General features: G+C 42.0%; 1 protein-coding gene across 7 annotated transcripts in view; it reads right to left on the bottom strand.

Moving 5' to 3' along the window:
- NCALD (neurocalcin delta) overlaps nucleotides 1-21,307 on the bottom strand; it is a 268,172-nt gene that overhangs the window by 52,565 nt on the left and 194,300 nt on the right. For 2 of the 7 annotated variants that reach the window (XM_036436708.2, XM_036436713.2), the window contains exon 1: nucleotides 8,349-8,556. The exons of 4 other annotated variants lie outside the window; for them this stretch is intronic. The gene's annotated coding sequence lies outside the window, so the exon portion shown is untranslated. Of the gene's footprint in view, nucleotides 1-255; nucleotides 330-8,348; nucleotides 8,557-21,307 lie in introns of those variants that run through there. One more of the 7 variants, XM_036436711.2, reaches the window with a different exon arrangement.

The raw sequence follows: 21,307 nt of genomic DNA, 5'->3' as shown, positions 1-21,307 counted from the left end.
TTTCTAAAGGGAAGGCGGGAAGCCCATCAGGAGGGGGTGACATTTAAGTAAGTGAGAAGAGAGTCGGGGGTATTGATTTCTCTGCTGCAGGAGGGACAGAGATGCCTCCTTGAGTAAGGGCACAAGGACAATATTTCTGAGGATTCCACGTGCTAGGCTTGACCAACATATGGAGCCACAAGCCAGTTGGACAGCTGCCGTTTTGGCAGCTTTGTCAAGAGGAAAAAAGACTTTGCTGAAGGAGCTAAATCTCACCTGACCGAGAGGAATTCCCTGGTCTTGGAGCACTGGAAATGGGACAGAAGAGAGTGTCAAGGAGATTGCAGGATCTAACAATAGAAAACGAGGCAGCAGATTAGGCAGAGGAGGAGGACTAAGCAGTGACCAAGGGAAAATGGCACAGGAACTGCCACTGACACTGGACTGGCCTACAGAGAGGGTCCCAGGCAGCAGGGGGCAATGAAGAAGGTTTCACTAAAGCATGGAGGCCGGTTTCAATGGAGCCCCAATCTTCTCCTAGACCAGCAACAGCATTAATATATAAGACACTGTCCCAAATTCACATACAGGCGTGGACCTAAACTGCTTATACTTTGATTGATAGCTGAACTATCTTTTCTTTCTTTTTAACTTTACTTGTTCCTTCTTATTTGGCACTGATTCCAGGAGGGGGGCAGTGAGGCCTGAAACAAGGGCTTCTCTAGTCTCTCCCCACCACCCCCCGACCCTCCAAGCCCTGGTGTCCATTGATTAGGGCCAGGAGTCCTGGAAGGCTCAGCTCCTTCAGAAATTATTTTAGTCAGATTAACTATTTATGCCAAATCACAGAAAACTATTTGATATGCATATACTTAAAGTTTAGTCCTCTATACAGTATTCCAGTCATCTCTAATTTCCCCGTATGTTCTAGCTAGTCGTTTCAGGAACAACTCTAAAACTTATGGATTTAAAACAACAACAATTTTTATTTTTGTTCATGAATCTGCAATCTAGTGCTGGGCAGGGATGGCTCATCTCTGTCTCCTTGGCATCAGGAGGGCTTAAGGCGGGGGGGTGGGGGGGGACCTCTAATGGCTGGGGCCTGGAGTCCTCCTAGAGACTGCCCCCTCACACTCCTGACAGTTGATGCTGGTTGTTGGCTGAGACCTTCAAGGAGGTGTTGGCTTTGACTCAAACTTGCGGTCTCTCAGGGGTCTTCAAACTTTTTAAAGTGGGGACCAGATCACGGTCCCTCAGAGAGCTGGAGGGCCGGACTATATGAACTACTAATTCCTACTGTAACACCTCGGCTGCGCTCACTGCCCAAAAAACCTGGCGGGCCGGATCAGACTCCTCTGCGGGTCGCACGTGGCCCGCGAGCTGTAGTTTGAAGACGCCTGCTACATCAAGCATGTCAAACTCACGGCGCGCGGGCCACATGCCTCATTTATTTGGCCCGTGTTAGCCTTTGACTTTGGTATGCCTGCTCTACATGGTATGGGCTTCCTCAAAGTATGGAAGCTGGCAAGTATCGTGTGTGAGAGAAATAGAAAAAAAAATAGCTGAGAGAAAAATAAACCGTATTCTTTCTATGATCCAGTCTTGGAAGCCACCTAGCATTGTCCCCACGACACTCCATCTGTTGAACCAATCACAGCGCGTGTGGATTCGAGAGGAGGGCAGTGGACTCCACCTCTTGATGGAGAGTGTCAAGAGTCTAGAGGAGCACGTGGATGTAGATATAATTACGTGGCCATTTTTGTAGAATACAACCTGCCACCACATGTAACATTCCTTCTAGGAAAAACACGATAGCCAAACACCTACAGCCCCATCATGTACCGCGTGACACTGGGCAATTTGCCTAAGCTCTTTGTGCCTCAGTTTCCTCATTTATAAAAACAGATGTTGTGAAGGGGGGAGGAGGAAAGTCATATTGAAAAGTGCTTATAAGACTTTCTAAGTGTTAGCTGTTTTCATAACACCAGAGACATACCTCCTCCAGCTAGGACAGTAGGACCTCCTGGTTCCTAGGGGGATGGTGGTGGTGGGGGCAGCCCTGCCAGAGGTAAGAAACTAATGATCACAGGACATGGCCAAGTAAGTTCACTTAAAAATCCATAAGACAGATACTAATATGATCCAGGTAAGAAAACTGTGACCTACGGAACTTGCCCAAAGGAACACCTACAGGTGGTACCCGACAGGATTTGTCCCAAGTTTAACTAGATGGAGAAGCCTGAATCCCTGGGTAACTGGGTGGAGCAGAGAGCTTCTCCAAAGTCCAATTTGTGGGTGAGCAGAGTGAACGGTGCTATAGTATATCATTAGGATTTGGGGCTGTTTAGTACAGCAGTTAGCTGATCTTGACTGGGTTAGTACAGGGAAGATGTTATGGATATTCTCAAGCACCACTAACTTAAAAATTCCCTTTCATAAAATGGAAAAGCTCTCTCTTTTTGCATAAGACCGAGTCTTTGCATTAAAAAAAAAAAAAATCAGTCTCTAGGTTTGTACCTACAAGTCTCATTTCTATCTGGAGGACAGATACAATAGATAGTCTTTGGCCCACTGGCAGTAGGACTGGGCATACTGAGCTGGATTCCTTGTCACTGATATGAACACATTATTTACAAATTAGTCTGGCTATTCACCAGCTGTAGAATGTCTCTTCTAAGGTTTGATTCTCATGTACAATCTAATAGTTCCCAGGTTGTTTGCTTGTCTCTTTTGTTTTGATGTTAGTTAGTTTGTTTTTCCTTTTAGTGAGGATTCTTTTTTTTATTACACTGGCCAGCTCAGCTGTAAAGGAGAAATCTTGGCTGCCGATACACAGAGATTTGGGTCTCTGGGCAGGGTCCCTATATAGTTAGACTGTAAGTTCCATGATGGTGGGGGACCTTGTCTGTCTTATTCACCATTGCATCCCCGGGGTCTGGTAGGCAGGCGCTCAAAACGTGCTGAACACACGAAAGACTGAATATTTGCACTGATGAGCAGGCAAACAAATCTCAGAAGTCCATCGGACTCTTTATGCCAGATAGACCACTCAAGGACCAGCTGGGAGAGGAAACAAAAGCGCCGACTCTAAAACTGTGGATGCACTGGCCAGTTAATAAATATTGTACTTTCAGATTGGATGATGTGACCGCATGCTGCACCTGATTTTGGTAAGGCGTGGGAAGGCATGGGATGGGATAACTTGTGGGATGCTATTTTTTATTTCATCGCCAAAGATGATGTTGTAAATGTGGCCATCACACATTCGGTCGTGGTTTTAGATGTCTGAATCACATGGAAGTCTGTGGGAGGCAGCTGAGCAGACAGTCAAATCGTCAGACGCTCTTCTTGACATTTATCTCTAATGGATAAGGTTTAAAATTATCACAGTAAAGACAATATAGGATCGTCCTTTTAAAAACTCATCTTTCATAACAACCGCATGCCGCCTTTGGTTGTCCTGCAGTCATTAAGACAGAATTCAGGAAATATGGAATCCTTCCATTAGGGCAAGCAGCAGCTGGAATATCTTTCAGACTAGAGATTTCGTTCCTGAAAATCAAAGCTAGAATTGTTATGTTAGTGGAGTATATACCATGTTTTACATTAGTGTAAGCTAAATTTGAAAAAGATGCTGTGTCTCCAATAAAAGGCAGTTATAGAAAGATATAAAAAAAAAAAAACACAAAAAACTAAAGCTCACAGCGGATAAAAAGGACACACTGTCTTTGGTATGGAGAATTTGGCTCCGCTGAATTTAAATATTTATCATATAATTTTTATATCCGAGTCTTTATGAGCACTAACTTTTATGCATCCCTTCTGGAAACAATAAAAAAAAAAAATGCCCTATTTTGGAATGCTAACTCTATTCAGCATTCCATCACAGGGTGCCATTTAAATAACAGTTGCTTTCATGAAAAATAAAAAGTAATGGCATGTTCCTTTATGTATTTAAATTTTCAAACACCTGCCATCAAAGCAGCAAACAGTGCAGCCTGGCTTCAGAGATGTTTTTAGACTTTTTCCAATTTCTTCATAAAAGCCTCCCAAGCAGGTGTTCTTTTCGAGTCCAAAGAATAAGAAACGTTTGGGAAAATCCTTTTTCGGAATTTCCCAGAGAACACGTGAAAAAAAGCGCTAAGCTTTCATTTCAGGTGCCAGGGATTTGGATCGAGTTTAAACAACAGCTTGTGCAAAACGTCAGAGCTCCCATTCTCTCACGCTGAGAAAGGATGGCTTTGGACACCCACAACGCAGGTTACCGTTAGAGATACAATGCGAAGGGCATCAGCCAACCAACTGCAAAGCAAGCTGATTGGCTGGAGAAGAAACAGGCATTATCTTCTGCAAATTCAGTGTGACATGGAGAGTGAGACAGTGACTTACATAGTCCCACTAAACAATAATTACCGTATTTTTCAGACCATAAGACGCTCCGGACCATAAGACGCACCAGTTTTTAGAGAAGGGAAATGAAGAAAAAAAGATCCTGAAACAAATAGTGTCCTAAAATATTTTATGTGCATTAAAACCCAACATCACATTCATAAACACAGGTAATCAACCCTGTAAAGTAAACAGCAGCATTTAGAACCATTTTAGAGACGGGCAAGCACACAGAGACCACACAGAGCCGGGCAAGTAAAAAAACTTTTTTTTTTAAAGTATATGTGTAGGCTATATTTGGACCATAAGACGCAGGGACTTTTTCCCCTCACTTCTGGGGGGGAAAAAAGTGCGTCTTATGGTCCGAAAAATACGGTAATACTTCCCTTATCGCTCTTCTTTGTTGTTGTTGTTAATCCTCACCTGAGAATATTTTTCCCCATGGATTTTTAGAGAGAGTGGAAGGGAGGGGAAGAGATAGAGAGGGAAACACTGATGAGAGAGAGAGAGAGAGAGAGAGAGAGAGAGAGAGAGAGAGAGAGAGAGAGAGAGAGATTGGTTACTGGGGCAGTGATTGAGCCTGCAACCAAGGTACATGCTCTTGACTGGAATCTAACCCAGGACCCTTCAGTCCACGGGCTGATGCTCCAACCACTGAGCCATACTGGCTAGGGCTCCTTTCTTCTCTTAAATATCCAGTAAGTCAAGCAAGAGTCTAAGTTCAAAGTATGTGGGAAGTGTATCCATTCCCCACATTGTTTTTGAATGTGATTCGTCCCGGGTCCCTCTGGCAGATAAACCTCCAGGCTCTATCCTGACTAACTGGCATTTAACATGACAATTTGTAAATTCACACATGTGTTTATGCTAAACTTGGAAGTTACATAAGTTCTTTAGTGCACATTCCAAATATTGTGCACAAAGTACCTTCCAGAGTATTCCTTCAGCTATGATCTCATATAGCAATCTGCATTCTTCATCTAAGTACTTTTTGCTTATTTTCTCTGAGTGGATAAAGGTCCCTTCGTCAATACCTATAGACTTCTGTTGTCCATGATTTTAACTTGCATAACCTGTATTAACACTATGCATTGTTCCTTTTAACCCCTATCTAACCAGGTAAGAATTCCTCAGTCCAAGTCACATAAGATTACTTATGGATTTCAAGGAGAAAAATAAGAGAATGTTACAGCTTGGTGGCTATATAGACATATCATTTCTTTTCTCACAGAAATCCCAGAATATTCTGGGAAACTCACCCTTTCAGAGAATAAAATCAGATGTGGTGACATTGAATGTGGAAATGATGATGTGGATTTTGTTTGATGTTGCTCTATGACCTTTTGGCGTTACTAGCTCACATATCATTAAACTCAGGGATAGAGAGAATGTAAGGGGATCCAGGATCTTGGATGGAAAAAATATTACATCTTTAGCTTCACTAACCTCAAGCTGAAATTTAGTATTTAATGTCATTAAAATGGATGTCACAAACCACAGTATCTGGGATTTTGTTGCCAAGGATAATGGCAGATATTCTCATATCATACCATTGTAGTTATCTTGAAATACCTTTGACCCTCATCACTACTTCAAATGATGGTATTAATTAATAGAGCACAATTCACAATTTTTAAAAAATTGGCCAATATATTTCAATAAGAGTGGTTTCCTTTGTAGTCTTGCAGACCTTATCTTATGCCTTTAAAAAACAGCATTCTGAGAAGAGTGTATAGGCTTCACCACGCTGCCAAAGAGGCCCATGGCACCCAAAAGGTTAAAACCCCTGAAACTACACACGAGACAGTGCATAATGCAACAGCCAAGTTCCTAGAGTAAATCGTTCCTTGCTAATATTTTTTGAAGCTGAAACAAACTTGACCTTGAAGCCACACAGTCTCCGTGTTGTAAATAGATGATTCTGATGAGAGCTATTTCCCCCTTATTTTGCCCTAAGAACAGACTGGATTCTAAAGCATCTCCGCTATCGTCACACAGGTTGTTTTCTTCTAACGATGAACTTGATCATTGACGTGTTGCTGAATTGTTCTCTTATATCTCCCACTGCTGGAATGCAGTCTATTTTGTAAGAGCATTGAATAGGGTCATTTTATAACCTTAATTTAAAACATTATAGAAAGAGCATCAAGAAAGCTATTTGGAAAAGTATAATGAGAAGTCCTTATTTTGAGTTAAAAAAAAAAAAAAAAGTAAACATCGAAGTTCCCCACCAAAGACAGTGCTTTTATATAACAGAGAGCGTGGTCCTATCCATGCTCATTTGAATTGCAAATCAATTAGCATATTTCTATGGATATTAAGACTATGACCTCTGAGTTATAATTATGAGATAAGTTAAATGAGATGATGCCTCAATAGAGTTGCCTTCAGTAGACTTTTTAGAAAATGCTCCATGGAGTCTCTGACCAAAAATAGTCATTATCTAATGCCAGCAAGTTAAATGAATATTCACTCATTGAAAGCTATTGAGAAATCATTGATGCACCCACAATTACACACTTACCACTGAAGTTAAATACTGTTCAAAATGCTCATCTCCAGAGTAAAGAAAACATAATCAGAGAAACGAATAAAGAACATAAAAAATAAGAACAATATAGTCTTTCATTAACTTGAGATATAGTTTACATATCATAAAATATATATTTTAATACACCTAATATTAAATGTATAATAAATGTATCATAAAATATATATTTTAATATACATAATATTAAATATATAATAAATGCACTAACTTGAGATATAGTTCACATTATCATAAAATATATATTTAAATATACATAACAAGAACCATTATTTTCTAGTCATCAAAAGAGCAGGTGCATTGCATGTGCTGCTTTTAAACCTGCGCTATGTTTTCCTGTAAAACTTGTGAGATTTAGAAACCGATTGTACATCGGGGCTTTGATTAACTTCAATACCAGAGGTTTTCCTTGAATTATAAGCCACATAATGATCCAACTAGTTTACAACGATAGAAAATGCAAGATTATTAAACTTGGGGAGAAAACGAACTACAATAAGGCACATAAACCCACTGGCATTTTATAGTGTTATAGGAATAAAGAAATAAAAGGCCTTTCTAATCAGTTATCAAATTATTCATTCAAGACTTGGAGCAAATTCTCAGTGACTGTATAGTGGTTGAATTAAAGTACATCTACCTATGGTAATCTAGTTTTAGGGCTACTGTTTTCTTGTAAAGGAATTATTTCCATTTTTAAACATAAAAAATAGGTGATATGACTCCTCAGTAAAGACCCTCCAATGCTATTCTCGTCACAGCTGAATGCTCAGAGGAAGATGCTGAAAACGTGCATTTTGCTCTAACAGCCACCAAGCAACTGCGGGCACACATGTCAGAGCTTCCACCCAACTTCCTTGGCGCAGTCCCGGGTATTTTGTTCTAAACAGGAAGCTGTTGACAGTTTTCCCTGGTATTTTCAGATTACCCTACTTATGAGCAAAGCCCCAACTTCTGTTTCAAAGTATAATGTTCTTTCCCACTGTGCCTATTGTTGCTAAGTATGAATGCTGCAAACGCGATGGAAACCAAATTCCAAACTATTCCGGGATGATTCAGAATGGGGCAGCGATTGTAAAAACGGCAAAGTTAGCAGCATATTGCAAGCTTTGCTGGAGTCTTTCAACCCAAAACAATGAGGGGAGGATTCCTGGAATCCGATGGGGGCATATTTGGCTCAGACTGCAAAAATCCGCATCTCTAACTAATGCCATGCTAGCATGTGTGGAGCAAGGAAGACACTTACATTTTAACCTACTTCCAGAACACGAATCCAAATGTAACCAAATTGCAGAAACTGCACAAAATTAGCAGCTTCCCTGGGTACAACAATAATTGCTTGTGAAGACACACTTGCGGGAGGTAAGAGAGAGGAGAAACCACTATGATCTATAAAACATCTAAGCGTTTGTGCATAAAGGAAACGAATTACCTCACACGGAAGAAGTGCAAGCTCTAACAGTCCATGCTCTGCAGCCCCGGGAGGCAGCGGCGGCAGCGGCAGGCAGTGGGAGCGGCGTGAGGAGCAGCAGCAGCAGCAGCAGCAGAGGCGGCAGCAGCCAGCATCCACCAGATTCTCCCAGGCCTTTGACTATGTGGACTCAGCCACAGACTCTGCCTCCAGCTGACGTCAAAGTCCCTGTCACATGGCCAGATGAAAGCCAAGAGAGCATTGGTTGTCGTAGCAACCACAGAACAGCTCTGAAATTATTTCAATAGGTCAACTGTCACTGTGATGTGTCTGTGTGTGTACACACACACACACACACACACACTCACTCACTCACATACCCTGTAGCCATCACGGACAGCTCCTTCAACCCCCCCAAGTGGTGACTCAGGACTGCCTCTAACTTTCCTCTCTGGGACTTGCGTGTCTGTTCTTAGCTGTGGCTTGCAGGAAAATGCATGCCACTCTCAAGTCGCCATCGGTCTTGCTTTACCAGCACAAAGCATGTGTCTCTATAGAACAGAAGGACAGAAACTGAAAAAAAAAAAAACCCTGGTGGTGGTTTTCTGAGCTAATTAGATCTATTTGTAAGCAAATGGGCAAAAACAGCAGCTCTAAGGGGAGTTGGAAAGAAAGGCATTTTTAACACTGTACAAGAACCCAGTCCATGTACTGAGCCGTGCCAAGTACGGAGAGAAAAAACAAGAAACAGGGGTGCTGGCCCAGAGTCAGATGAGGAAATCTAATAACCCTGACACCCCCTAGGATGGGGAAATCGGGTGAGATGAATTCAGAACTCTTGCATCGCAAAATGTCTATGCAAGGATGATGGCCAAAGAGTTTCAACCCCGCGCTGCTTTAAGACAACCTTTGTAAAATTTTTTGGACCTTTACTTTGGGATCACCATACAGGTGCCAAATCCTCTCCTCCTACAAGCTCCAGTCCATCCCCCTCGGGGCTCAGCGTGGAGTCAATGGCTGAGTGTTCTGCCAGTGCCAAGTTCAGCGAAGCCTCCAGCGGCAGAATAAAAACAGTCCCGTCTGTTTTCTAACTTCAGCTTCAATTCCTCTAGGACGAGCTAGCTTACTTCTAGCACCACACACACACGCTTCCTTCCCAGTTTATTCGCCCTCTATATAACAGAAAGCCAATTACACAAAACGAAATAAAGTCTACTCTACAGGAAGGTGCTCTGAAAAACACACGCAGAAAACACATAGTCCTTCAAAGGGCACAAGAGAGAAGAGGCAAGGGGAAGAGACTGCTCTGAAAACCCTAAGCTAGCCTAGGATCCTATCAGGATTCCTATTCTGGCGTCATTTTAAATAAAGGGGCAGCTCTGGGTGTTGTAGAATCTCAGGGGAAACTCAGCCAGCTGGGCAGATTACATCTTTTAGATCACTCTAAAAGAATGCCATTTCTTCAGTCATTCATTGCTTCTTGAACAATAAGACTAATGTCCAAGCTGATTGGCATGGAATCTTCCTAGTCCATCTTCCTCTCTCTTGACCTCTGTCCCAGCTCCAGTGGGGAGGGAGAAAAAATGTATTATATTTTCATTTGAAAAGCTATTTTCCTGATGTTATTAGCTGGAGCACCGCTAAAGTAAAACCAAACCGCAATGCTTCCCCTTTAATTTCAGGTGAACGACAGCAGGAATTCACCTGTTTGCGCAGAGACATCTGGCTCAATGAACCCAACGCCTGTCTAAATGGGTCAGGATGTGTCACTGATGGCAAATTTCAGTTAACAGTCACAATTGCAGAATTTGCAATTTGTCGAGTTCTGATTCTCTGTTCCGAAATGCAATCCTAGTAATGAGGGGAATGCGAAGAGAGGGGAGAAAGCGTATCATTCTAGACTTTCAGAGCCCCAGGGCCTTGAGCTTCCCTGCCTGCCTTATCATTTCCCTGACTCCAATCCCGGCTGCCTAAACTCTTCCCCTCACGCAGATCCAGCATTGAAGAGTAAAACTGCAGTACCACTCTTTGCCAATAGGGGATGTCCTCTGAAATCAGGAGCTCTTGGTTCTAAAAATTCCTGAAAGTCATGGCTTTGATGAGTTTCGAATTTAGCAAAAACTAACAATTCTTTTAAAAATTTCTATTCCTTTTAACACTAAATATATTTAACTCTATATTGACTTGATCTTAACTCATTATAAGTTAAAGCAATCAGTGGACTGGCTTTCCATATGTACAGGGGACGCCGCCTGCGCCTGCTTCCAGCCTGCCATTCCTTATTTCCCTTTGCCAATCAGGAGGATCAGCTATGCCTCTTACAGCTAAGGAAGCTACCGGTCCCCTGTAGGGTTGAAATCGTGATGGGGATCTCTGTGGAGCTCAGAATTATATCAGTTTGGCTCATTAACCCATGTGTAGCTTGGAAAGATCACAGGAAATACACACGGGGGCCTTTTCCGATAGCAGCCCACACGTTGAAGGAATATGCGTCACTTTACTTTTTTAAATGACAGCTCACTTTTTAGGTGAAAGTGACTCACTGAATTTAAAAGATATCCATTCAAAAATCCATCTGCATTAGAGTTTAGACTTGCCGTGTGAGCGTCAAAGCTGCAGATTATTAGTCTGACCACTGGGCCGGAGGTAACTGGTAAATGCCGCTAAGCCAGTCTGACTTGGGTTCACAGACCTGAATGAGCAGGTGGGCATGAGCAGGTGAGGATAACCAGCCTTTTATTGATGTTTCTAGGTAGAGACATTTCTGTGTCACTGCTCTAGCATCCGATGGACATATATTTTTGGAGGCACTGGGTGTAAGTCTCATCTGGGCAAATTACTTGAGTTTTCTGAGCTTCAGTGCCTACCTCCCAGGGTTGCTGTGAGGATTATGAAGCTAATGTACCTGGTGTTCTAGAATTCTCACTCCCAGCCACAGGGTGGATGGCTCCAGGTACGTCATTTCTTGCTTATGTCTGACTCTGGAAGTCTTAAAAGACATTCAGGGAAAGAGTGGGGTATGATTCATCTCTGCAACTCTACAGTTAGTACACGGCCTGGAATATAATATGTGCTCAATAAATGTTGTGTGACTCAAATATTGGGAAATAAATGCTGTGCAACAGAAAGAAGTGGTTCCTGTGTCTTCCCACCAACAGAGAATAGAAAGCATTCCCTCACCCCCACCCCACCCCTGTCCCCTGCAAAACACGCAAAGGAAGAAAAAAGATAAACAAAACAAATTTTGACTTATCACAACATTTTCTAGCAACTAATGGGCCCAAGTCAGTTTACCAAGGAAACCAAACTTATCTCTACTAGATCATAAGTACTTATTATGAGTGTACGTAAGTTATAGGCGGATGTATTTTTTTTTAATACATTTTATTGATTTTTTACAGAGAGGAAGGGAGAGAGATAGAGAGCTAGAAATGTTGATGAGAGAGAAACATCAACCAGCTGCCTCTTGCACATGCCCTACTGGAGATGTGCCTACAGCCCAGGTACATGCCCTTGACCGGAATTGAACCTGGGACCTTTCAGTCCGCAGACCGATCGATGTTCTACCACTGAACTAAACCGGTTTTGGCTAGGCGGATGTATGGCTATTGCTATTGATATGGCTACTGCTATTGATATTGGATCGTCTTTTGCATTAATTGAGCACTTACTGTATGTGGAACATTGTCCTAAATACTGCAGACATATGAAATTATTTACGGTGATACCCTGTGAAGCAGGTACTAGACTTTTTCACATTTTACAACTGAAACTTCAGCACATCAAGACTAAGTAACTTGCCCACCTTCTACTGGGCAGAGTAGGATCTACATCCCAGAAACCTGGCCCCATACATTTTTGGAAGTAACTTACATTTTATAGATGCTTAGAAAGAATTGAATTATTTCTGATGTTTATTTTATACTTGAGTTTTACTTTCTTATGAGGAGGAGGAAGCTGACTTATCTTTTCTGAGTCTGGGAACTGTAATGATCCCTAATCTAGCTTAGGCCTAAGGAGTGATAGGGCAAGAAAAATATAATCAGAACAATTTGAAACAAGGGAAATGGACCAAGTAAAATAGTGAAAATATCCTGAATAAAATGGTGTCCAAATTAGTATAGTCTTCACTGAAGCAAATATTGAGATTGCACAGGCTTGGGTAACTTTTGGTGGAGTTTCATGTGTTCAAACCAATACTCTCACTGAGATAATATTCACTGGATTTAAAAAAAATGATTGGAAGGCTTCAAAGGGCAGCAAAGGCAGAAAAATCGTTAAGTTCCAAGATCTCAGATGAAACAAATATATATCTATGTTTGTTCAATACTCCTCACATGACCTCTGCTTTTCTCCTCCAATTATTGTATATTTTTTTAATATATATATATATATATATATATATATATATATATATATATTATTGATTGCAGAAAGGAAGAGAGAGAGATAGAAACATCAATGATGAGAGAGAATCATTAATGGGTTGCTTCCTGCATGCCCCCTACTGGGGATCATGTCTGCAACCTGAGCATGTGCCCCCTACTGGAATCAAACCCAGGACCCTTCAGTCCCCAGGCCAACCCTCTATCCACTGAGCCAAACCAGCCAGGGCTATTGGATAATTCATAAGTGGTGTTGGCATTCTCAGGGACTGGAGAGACAAAAAAAAAAAAAAAAGTTGGAGTAAAAATATTCAAAGCATCCAGGACTGTAGGGATAAAAATTCTATTTTTAAAAAGGGAATCACAGAGAAGAAGTGATCCCAACGTTCTGAACAGTGTTTCTCTTGGAGCATTTGCCAGCTCCTAAATGGTGTTATATAAGAGAATAAGAAGTAGAGCATAAAAATACATCTAAGAGGATAAAAACATAAAGGGGGGGTTTAGCAGCCTTACAGCCTCGGGAGACAAACACAGGAGTACAGGCTCCTCCAAGGGGTTTGAGTTGGTAAACACCTTAAGTCTTCAGGCCTCATAACTGTAAGGCAAAGCCCTGGAAGTAATGGAAAACAAGAAATAGATACCCCCTCACAAAAGCCAGTTTCCATCCTGGAAGTATTGTAACACCTAAACGGATCAAGCTAATTTGCTCCTGTTGTAACTGCACTCCAGAGAAAATTAACCCTCTGTAAAAGAATATGACATCACCCGGAGCTCTTACTATTTTTCATACATCACTCTAACTCAATTCAAATTCATTAATCATGCCGGCAAACAGGTCTAACAGCCCAAAGTCTAAGAGGAAAAAATAGGCAATAGACGTAGAATCACAGGTGATTCATCCTCTGTAGCTATCATAAGACAGGGATTTTAAAATAACTATCATTACTAAGTTCAAGGGAATAGATGGCAAGATAGAGAGTTCCACATGTAAAAAAATAAAACCTATAAAAAGGAGCATATTAAGATGAAATAACTGAAAAAATACAACAACTCAAAAACACAAGAGATAGGTTGAAGAACAGAGAAGAGAAAATTAGTGAAATTAAAAGTAGATCAGCAGGCAATATCCAGACTGAACTATAAGAAGAATGAATAATACAGAAAAGAATGTAAGAGACATTTGGGACATGATGTGTTTGGGAAAGAAGAAGAGAATAAAGAGATATTTATTTGAATATTTGAATAAATATGGTTGAGAATATTTGAATATTCCTTTGAATATTTTCAGCCATATTTGAAGGAAGTGGCTAAGAAATTTCCAAAGCTTACAAAAGATTCAAAACAACAGAATTAAGGAGCCTCATTAACCCCACACAGGATAACAAAGAAAATCATACACAGACACATTATGATCAACCTGCTGAAAACAAAAGACAACAACAAATCTTAAAGCAGTAAGACAAAAAAAAAAAAATCATATTAACTTTAAAGGAGCAACAACAGACTTTATAAACATAAAACAAACAAATAAACGATTCCATTAGAAAACCAGCACAAGACAGGAAGAGATATTTCCCCCAAAATATATATACAGATGACAAACACCCAATACATTTTCCCCAAACCATTAGCCATTAGGGAAATGCAAGTTAAAGCCATAATGAGATACCACAACCTACCTATCAAAATGGCTAAAATAGGGAATAGTAACAACACTCAATGCTGGCAAGGAGGCAGAGACTGAATCACTCACACGGTGCTGGTGGGAATGTAAAATGGTGCAGCCACTATGGAAAACAGTGTGACAGGTTTTTTTTAAAAAAGGAAACATGCAACTCTCATATGACTCAACACTTGTGTTTCTGGGTATTGCAGAGAAATGCAAACACAAAACCTTGTACACAAATGCTCGTAGCCGCTCTCATTGTAATGGCCAATGAATGGAAACAATTCAGATGGTTTCAATGAGTGAACGGGTAAACACATTTTAGTAGATCCATACCATGGGATAGCACTCAGTACTAAAACGGAAAAAAACTATTGATGACTGAATATCCAAAGAATTCTGCTGAGTGCAAAGTCAGTCTTCAAACGGCAACATACTGTACAATTCCATTTATATAACACTAGAGGCCCAGCGCATGAAATTCATGCATGGGTAGGGGCCTGAGGCCTGGCCGGTAATTAGGACCAATCTGTGGGGTGACTGGTGGGGTGATCCAGGGGCCCCACGGGCACCTGTGTTGGCCATCCTAGCACCACCCTTTCACCAACCCTGCCCCCCACTACTGGCGGTCACCTCCCTCTACTGGCACCCGCCATGGAGGCAACTGATAGGGCTATTGGGGGCAGCACGGCTCAATGCAGGAGCTGCTGATCTGCCGTGACTTGGCAGCTGCAATTCTCAGGTGATGCATCCCAGAACCAGAGAGGAGGGAGCCTGATTCCAGGGTGCATCACCCAAGAACCACCTTCTCCCAATCCGGGGATGTTGGAGAGCCAGTTTCAGCCCAATCTCTGTAGGCCAAGCAGAGGGACCCCCACCTGCTGGAGGGACCCTGCTCACATCGCAAATGTCCTTGGAGTCACGGTGCTGCCCCAGGTGCGGCGGGCCAGGGAGGGATCCTGGAAGATAGGCTCTGGGGCATGTCCGGCCCCTCTCACCCAATCCCGCCCCACCAGCCACTTTGTTAATAATTTCCTTTCAATGTGTACGAATCCGTGCACAGGGGCACTAGTGCTAAATAAGCTCATAGAATTTCATGAAATTCCCAGGAATCCCTGGAGCAGAAAATAGAATGCACTATCCACTCGAAATCATTGCAGAAGAAATACCAGAGGGCAGCTCCTCACGTCTCTGAGTAATTAAATCAGTAACCTTTAACTAACATTTGGTAAATATTCAAAGACTCTTTAAAGCCTTTCTGGACACTGAGGAGTCACAGGCACAGAAGATAAAGAAAAAGGAGAGAGGAAACAACAAAAATCACTCAAGAAATAAAAACGGCCACTCCTTTCACCCTGCTCGCCTTTTCATAAATTGAATGAGAGGAATAAATCCATTCCTCAAAGACAGAGAATTTCCCACAGGAATCTAAGGATGCTGTTTTGTAGGAACATGGTCCATAAATCATCCCTCTCTATATTTAATCTCCCATACAAAAGGAAAGCTGCAAAGTGTCACTTTTCCATCAGCAACATCCAGCACAATTAGAGCAACTTAGGTAAGAGGGTCTTTGTTTTTGCTTTTTGGTAAAAGACTGTTTGAAAGCCGAAGCTGTCTCTGCTGCCACACTGCCTTTATTGCATATGTATAAACCCAACTTTTACCGATCTTCAAGGATTCTACCCCTTCCTACGGCCCCCGGATAAAGAAATAAGCCTGGAGATCATGAAGAAGCCAGGTGATTTCCTATCAAAAACTGCAATTCCTGTCAACAGCATAGAATCCCAAAATTTGTCTCCAACTTAAAGTCATACACTTGGTTGAGTGTTGGCATTAAAGATTTGCATCAAAGATTCTTGCTGTGTTATAAGGTAAAGAATATAAACTTCGGAGTCAGGTACACTCAGATTTAAATGTGGGCTCCCCAAATATGACTTTTCATCTCTGTGACTTTGGACAGTTTATTTGATCTCTCTGAGCCTTAGTTTTATTACCTTATAGAGTGGTTATAAAGAGTGATGCTCAATTTAGTAGCGCATCTGGTACAGTTAAAGAGACAAAATTAAGCTTCATAAGTAGGAAGGATAATTCAGAAATGTGCTAATTAGGGTTGTTTACCCTAAATGTATGCTTTCCAAAAAAAAAAAAAAAAAAGGATTTATTTGAATATGGTTTTCTGTTTTCATTGCATTCCTTAGTAAATTATAATTGTTCTTTTTATCAGAACAATAAATTTATATTTCATTGGCTATATTTCCATTTAATAAAAGTTAAAAACACAGCATAGAATTATATTTAGCTTGTTAAATTATTTATTCTTTTCAAAACAGAGAAATAGAACATTAGTTTATTAATTTGCTGATACTAGCTTTTCTTCTAAATTATCCATCCCAAAAAAAGCACCACATACTCTATGAACTGCAAATGCCCTGCTTTTTTTTTTTTAATATATATTTTTTTTATTTCAGAGAGGGAGAGAGATGTAAATATCAATGATGAAAGGGAATCATCCATCTGGTGCCTCCTGCACACCCCACAATGGGGATCGAGCCTGCAATCTGGGCATGTGCCCTGACCAGGAATCAAACTGTGACCTCCTGGTTCATAGGTTGACACTGAACCACTGGGCCATCATCAGCTGAGCAAATGCCCAGTTATTTTTAATGCAAAACTTTTTCCATAAGATTTATATAAAGTATATGCTCTAACACGGTCAAGGATGTACATCTTGTTTTGATAAAATCAAATGCATATAAATCCCAATGTAGCAAAAGAAAATTAATTAGGACATTGAAAGTACAACTACCTCCTGCAGTGAACATAAAATAAAATTTAAATTACAAAATAAAAAGATTTTTTATAGCTTTTCAGAAAGACATTTGCCTGGAGGAGACAGCCATATCCCTGACAGCGATTTGGAATATAAGGAAGCAGAAAACCCCCAAACAGTATTACATGAAATGTTAAAGGGTCTTCTTGAAGAAGAAGAAAAGAAAGAAAAATATGAACAATAAAATGGCAACAAATGCACATCTATCAACAGTTCAATCTAAAATATATTTCATAACTGTGTATGGTGTAGAATGGGGATGTGATTGATTGCGATGATCCCTCAGAGAAGTACAGCCAAGTGTGACAGAGCCTCCGGGAAGAGGGGTGACCCCCCCGGCTGGGAGCAAACCTACTATTGAAAACCTTCCTCCAGTGTCTTCACAGTGGGCCTCCCTGATGGACCTTTGGCTGTTCTATCAAGTTCTCTGATTCAGGGATTTCTATCTACAAAACGAGTTCAATTGCAATAACAGTATTGTCAATGGCCGGATCATGGCCCCAGTCAGGGAACATGGTGCTCTCTTGTGATCATCTGCCATTAAGATCTGACCCAGCACTGCGGGAACGGGTGTGTTCTCAGGCTGGCTGGAAGGAGGTGGTTTATCTCCGAAGGTGTGCTGGAGCGTATTTCCTGTCCAGCCTGCCTCGAGGCTTTTTTTTTTAATTTCCTGTAATCTTATCTGTGGAAAGCCACAACGTGTTTTATGTTGGTATCAACCAGAGAAACAAAATGTAATTTCTCTCTGAAGAGGCAGTGTGACCACCCACCATCGTATCAATGACTTCTCTTTTTGCCTAACCAGCTTGAGTGGGTTTTCCCTCATCTGAAAGCAAATGAGCTCTAATACAAACGCAATCAGCACATCTTTGTGCTTCCCTAAATTAGTGGCATTGATTTCTTAAGACGGAAAAAGACCCTGGAGATTACCTCACTCACTTCATCCATCCATCCATCCATCCATCCATCCAACCATCTATTCATTTATTTCATTTATTCACTTAAAACTATCCAATGAGTACTTTCTGTGTGTATCAGGCACTGTGCAGGCTAGAGGGAAGGGAGGGTTTAGTGAATAAGAAACATTTAGAGGCGGGCCTCACGGAGTTTACAGTTATTGAAAAATGACAACATTTACTAAATAAGAAGTGATACCGAAGGAGCACGGCCTGGTGTCAGCCCAGGAGGCACTAACCCAATCTGGGATTTCATAGCAAAGCTCCCGGGGACATGGCCCTGAGTGAAGAAGAGAGAGGAGGAGTGAGCACACAGAGGAGGTGGGAAATGCGTTGAACGGAGAAGACAGTGGGTTTAAACTCTCAGTGAGGAGCAGCAGCGTGGCAGGAGAGAGAAACTGAGAAAGGGGCCAGGATGGCAGAATCCTGAGAAGCATAAGTATCACGTGAAGCATGAGGCGAGAGAGGGGCCGCTGCAGGACGGTTTTGTAACCTGTGTAATAAGGCAGTGAGCCACTTGCTCAAGACCAGACAGCTGACAGGTGGCAGATGGGACCCTAACTCATCAGAGCTCTGACATAAAGACCAATGAGTATTTTAAAAGCAATGTTCTTTTAGAGTTTCTTTTCTGATTCTGAAGGTAACACAAGCCGGTTATAGAGCAAACACCTCTTCTTTGGCACCAAGACGACTATGCAAATGGCCCCAGGTGTGCCCTGTGGCCTCACGTGATCACCCTCAGCAAATCCGTTCTCTCAGAATGCCTTTAATTACAGGATTTGTTCAGGTGGGGCCCTTAGAAAAGTCTCAGGATTAGGGTCCACGGAAAATCCGCCTGTTACAGAAAGCCCCTCACACCATTCCCCATATGTCAGCTGCTTGCCCGTTTTCACTGCATAAAACTGTGGACTCAAAGAAGATCCTCTAGTGATCATACTCACAAAAGCATCCCTGAAAACCATGCCCGCCCATCCCCTGGGCTCTGTAAGGCTTGGTCTTCAGAAAGTGTCTAGCCATTTTAAAATCAGAAGGTGGTTTTTGGCACCAACCACAGAGGCCATTCCGGATGGCACTGCCTCTCTCCACACGGCTGGCAGATCCAGCCCGAGCGCCCTGATCAGGAGGTATGAGCCAGAGGGAGGCCTAAGGGAGTCCGCACTCCCCTCCTGGTCAGGCCGTGGCCAGCAGACCATCCTGGGACTCTTGGCAGCAAACACAGCACCAGATTAAAATGCCATCCTCGCCCCAGCTGGTTTAGCTCAGTGGATAGAGCGTCGACCTGAGGACTCCAGGGCCCAGGTTCGATTCCAGTCAAGGGCACATGCCCGGGTTGCAGGCTCGATCCCCAATGGGGGGGCGTGCAGGAGGCAGCCGATCAATGATTCTCTTTCATTATTGATGCTTCTATCTCTTTCTCTCTCCCTCTCCCTTCCTTTCTGAAATCAATAAAAATATATTAATAAATAAATAAAACGCCATCCTTTTCCCACTTAATTGGCAGACCGTGTTTGGAAGAGTTGATGCCTTAGAATTTGTTCTTTTCGGATTGTCATTTTATTTCCCTGCCACCCACATAAAAGGAAGTCTCTTTGCCTGTCCCTGGAGCTCCTGAGAATAAGAATCACGGTTTCAGCCTCTCTCCTCGGGTTTCTGGCAGCATAAAAAATGCAGGTGCACAGAAATAAAATGCAGCTCCACTGGCTTTGCTTCTTTAGCCGATCAGCTACTCCATCTCCCATCCCCCAACCCCCACCCAAAGGAAAGAGGCTGAACTGATAGAAAGATGCATTTGACTGTCCAGCTGCCAAGAGGCATTGCCGACAAAGCGGATTTCAGAATAATAGCCCTAAAGAGAGGACGGTCAGAGCATCCCATTCACAGCACGGGCGGCCTGAAAGACGCATTGTTCCCGGCAGGCCAGGGGAAGGCCCCTCCCATGAATGCGGCATTCTCAGGAAGGGCTAACACCCGTTTTTTAAAAATAGCCCCACACCAGAAACTCTGAGCATCACTGGGTTCTCAGGGGGCGATACAGGTGTCAGATAATGAAGCATCTAAGAACAGCAGCTTCTCCGAAAAACAGCTGCAGAAAGGATAAAGACACAACTGGTCCATTTAAAATCTGTACCGTGGATGGACCCCTTCCCCCCGCTAATGTCTGCATTCTGAGAGCTATGCCAGGGATGTAGATGCCACCCCCAGCTGCCAGAAAGGGGAGGGGTTCTGAGATGAGGATTTTGCCCTGGGAGCCTTCACAGAAATACATTCTTTAAAATGCCCGCATATGAAACATCATACAGTGGAATGCTCAGAAAGAAAATATGCATCCATTCCCTTATTCTACACAAAACCTTCCCCCCATTTTCTCCTCACACTGTCTTCTAAATTTTAATTTGAGAGAAAAAAATAACATAGTCACAGTAATATTTGATATGATTCCTTTTGGGCTTGTTTTGTCCTGGGCCCGGGGCTGACTGCTTTATATGAATTATCTCATTTGATCTTCACAATAGCCCAGATGGTAAATAACATTACTACAGACAGGAGAACACTGGGTTCCAGGAGAGAGACCATCACTTGTCTGAGGCGCCTGACTTAATTTGTGAAGCTCGATAGTTCATGCAGGAGCTGGCATCAAATCGGAAGCCAAAGATTTTAGAAGCCAAACATTTTTCCTTTTACCCACTAATGTGAGCTAATGAATACCTTCTCTAAGTGTTCAAAGCCTCGAAATTTATTCCTTTCCATTGCTACATAAATGCCAATGAACTGCTATGCCCTGGTGTATTTACTAGTAACCTGCTCAGAAGCTAATAAGTTATAAACAGCTTTATACATTTACTTGTTGTTCGTTATTTCCTGGGGGGTGGGGGGAGGGAAGGCTAATGAGAGTGATTCATAAGTCATAAGTATGAAAATTATTGTGCCTATTGATACTATTCCTCTTCAGACTTTTAAATAAACTGAAACGTTTTATTGCTACGAGCAAGAATTGAATGAATTATTACTCCCCAGGGGCAAGTCAATGCTGCGTCAGCTATGGATGTGTACATACATATTTATAATAATAGCAACCACATGTATTCTTTATTTATTTGCTCTTAGTTTAGCAAGTGCCAAGTAGCAACTGTCATCACTTGGAT

This window comes from Pipistrellus kuhlii, unplaced genomic scaffold (assembly GCF_014108245.1).
Source record: "Pipistrellus kuhlii isolate mPipKuh1 unplaced genomic scaffold, mPipKuh1.p scaffold_m20_p_14, whole genome shotgun sequence".
Taxonomy (NCBI): domain Eukaryota; kingdom Metazoa; phylum Chordata; class Mammalia; order Chiroptera; family Vespertilionidae; genus Pipistrellus; species Pipistrellus kuhlii.
The sequence above is the reverse complement of the archived record's forward strand: the minus strand, read 5'-3'. Positions and strand labels throughout refer to the sequence as shown.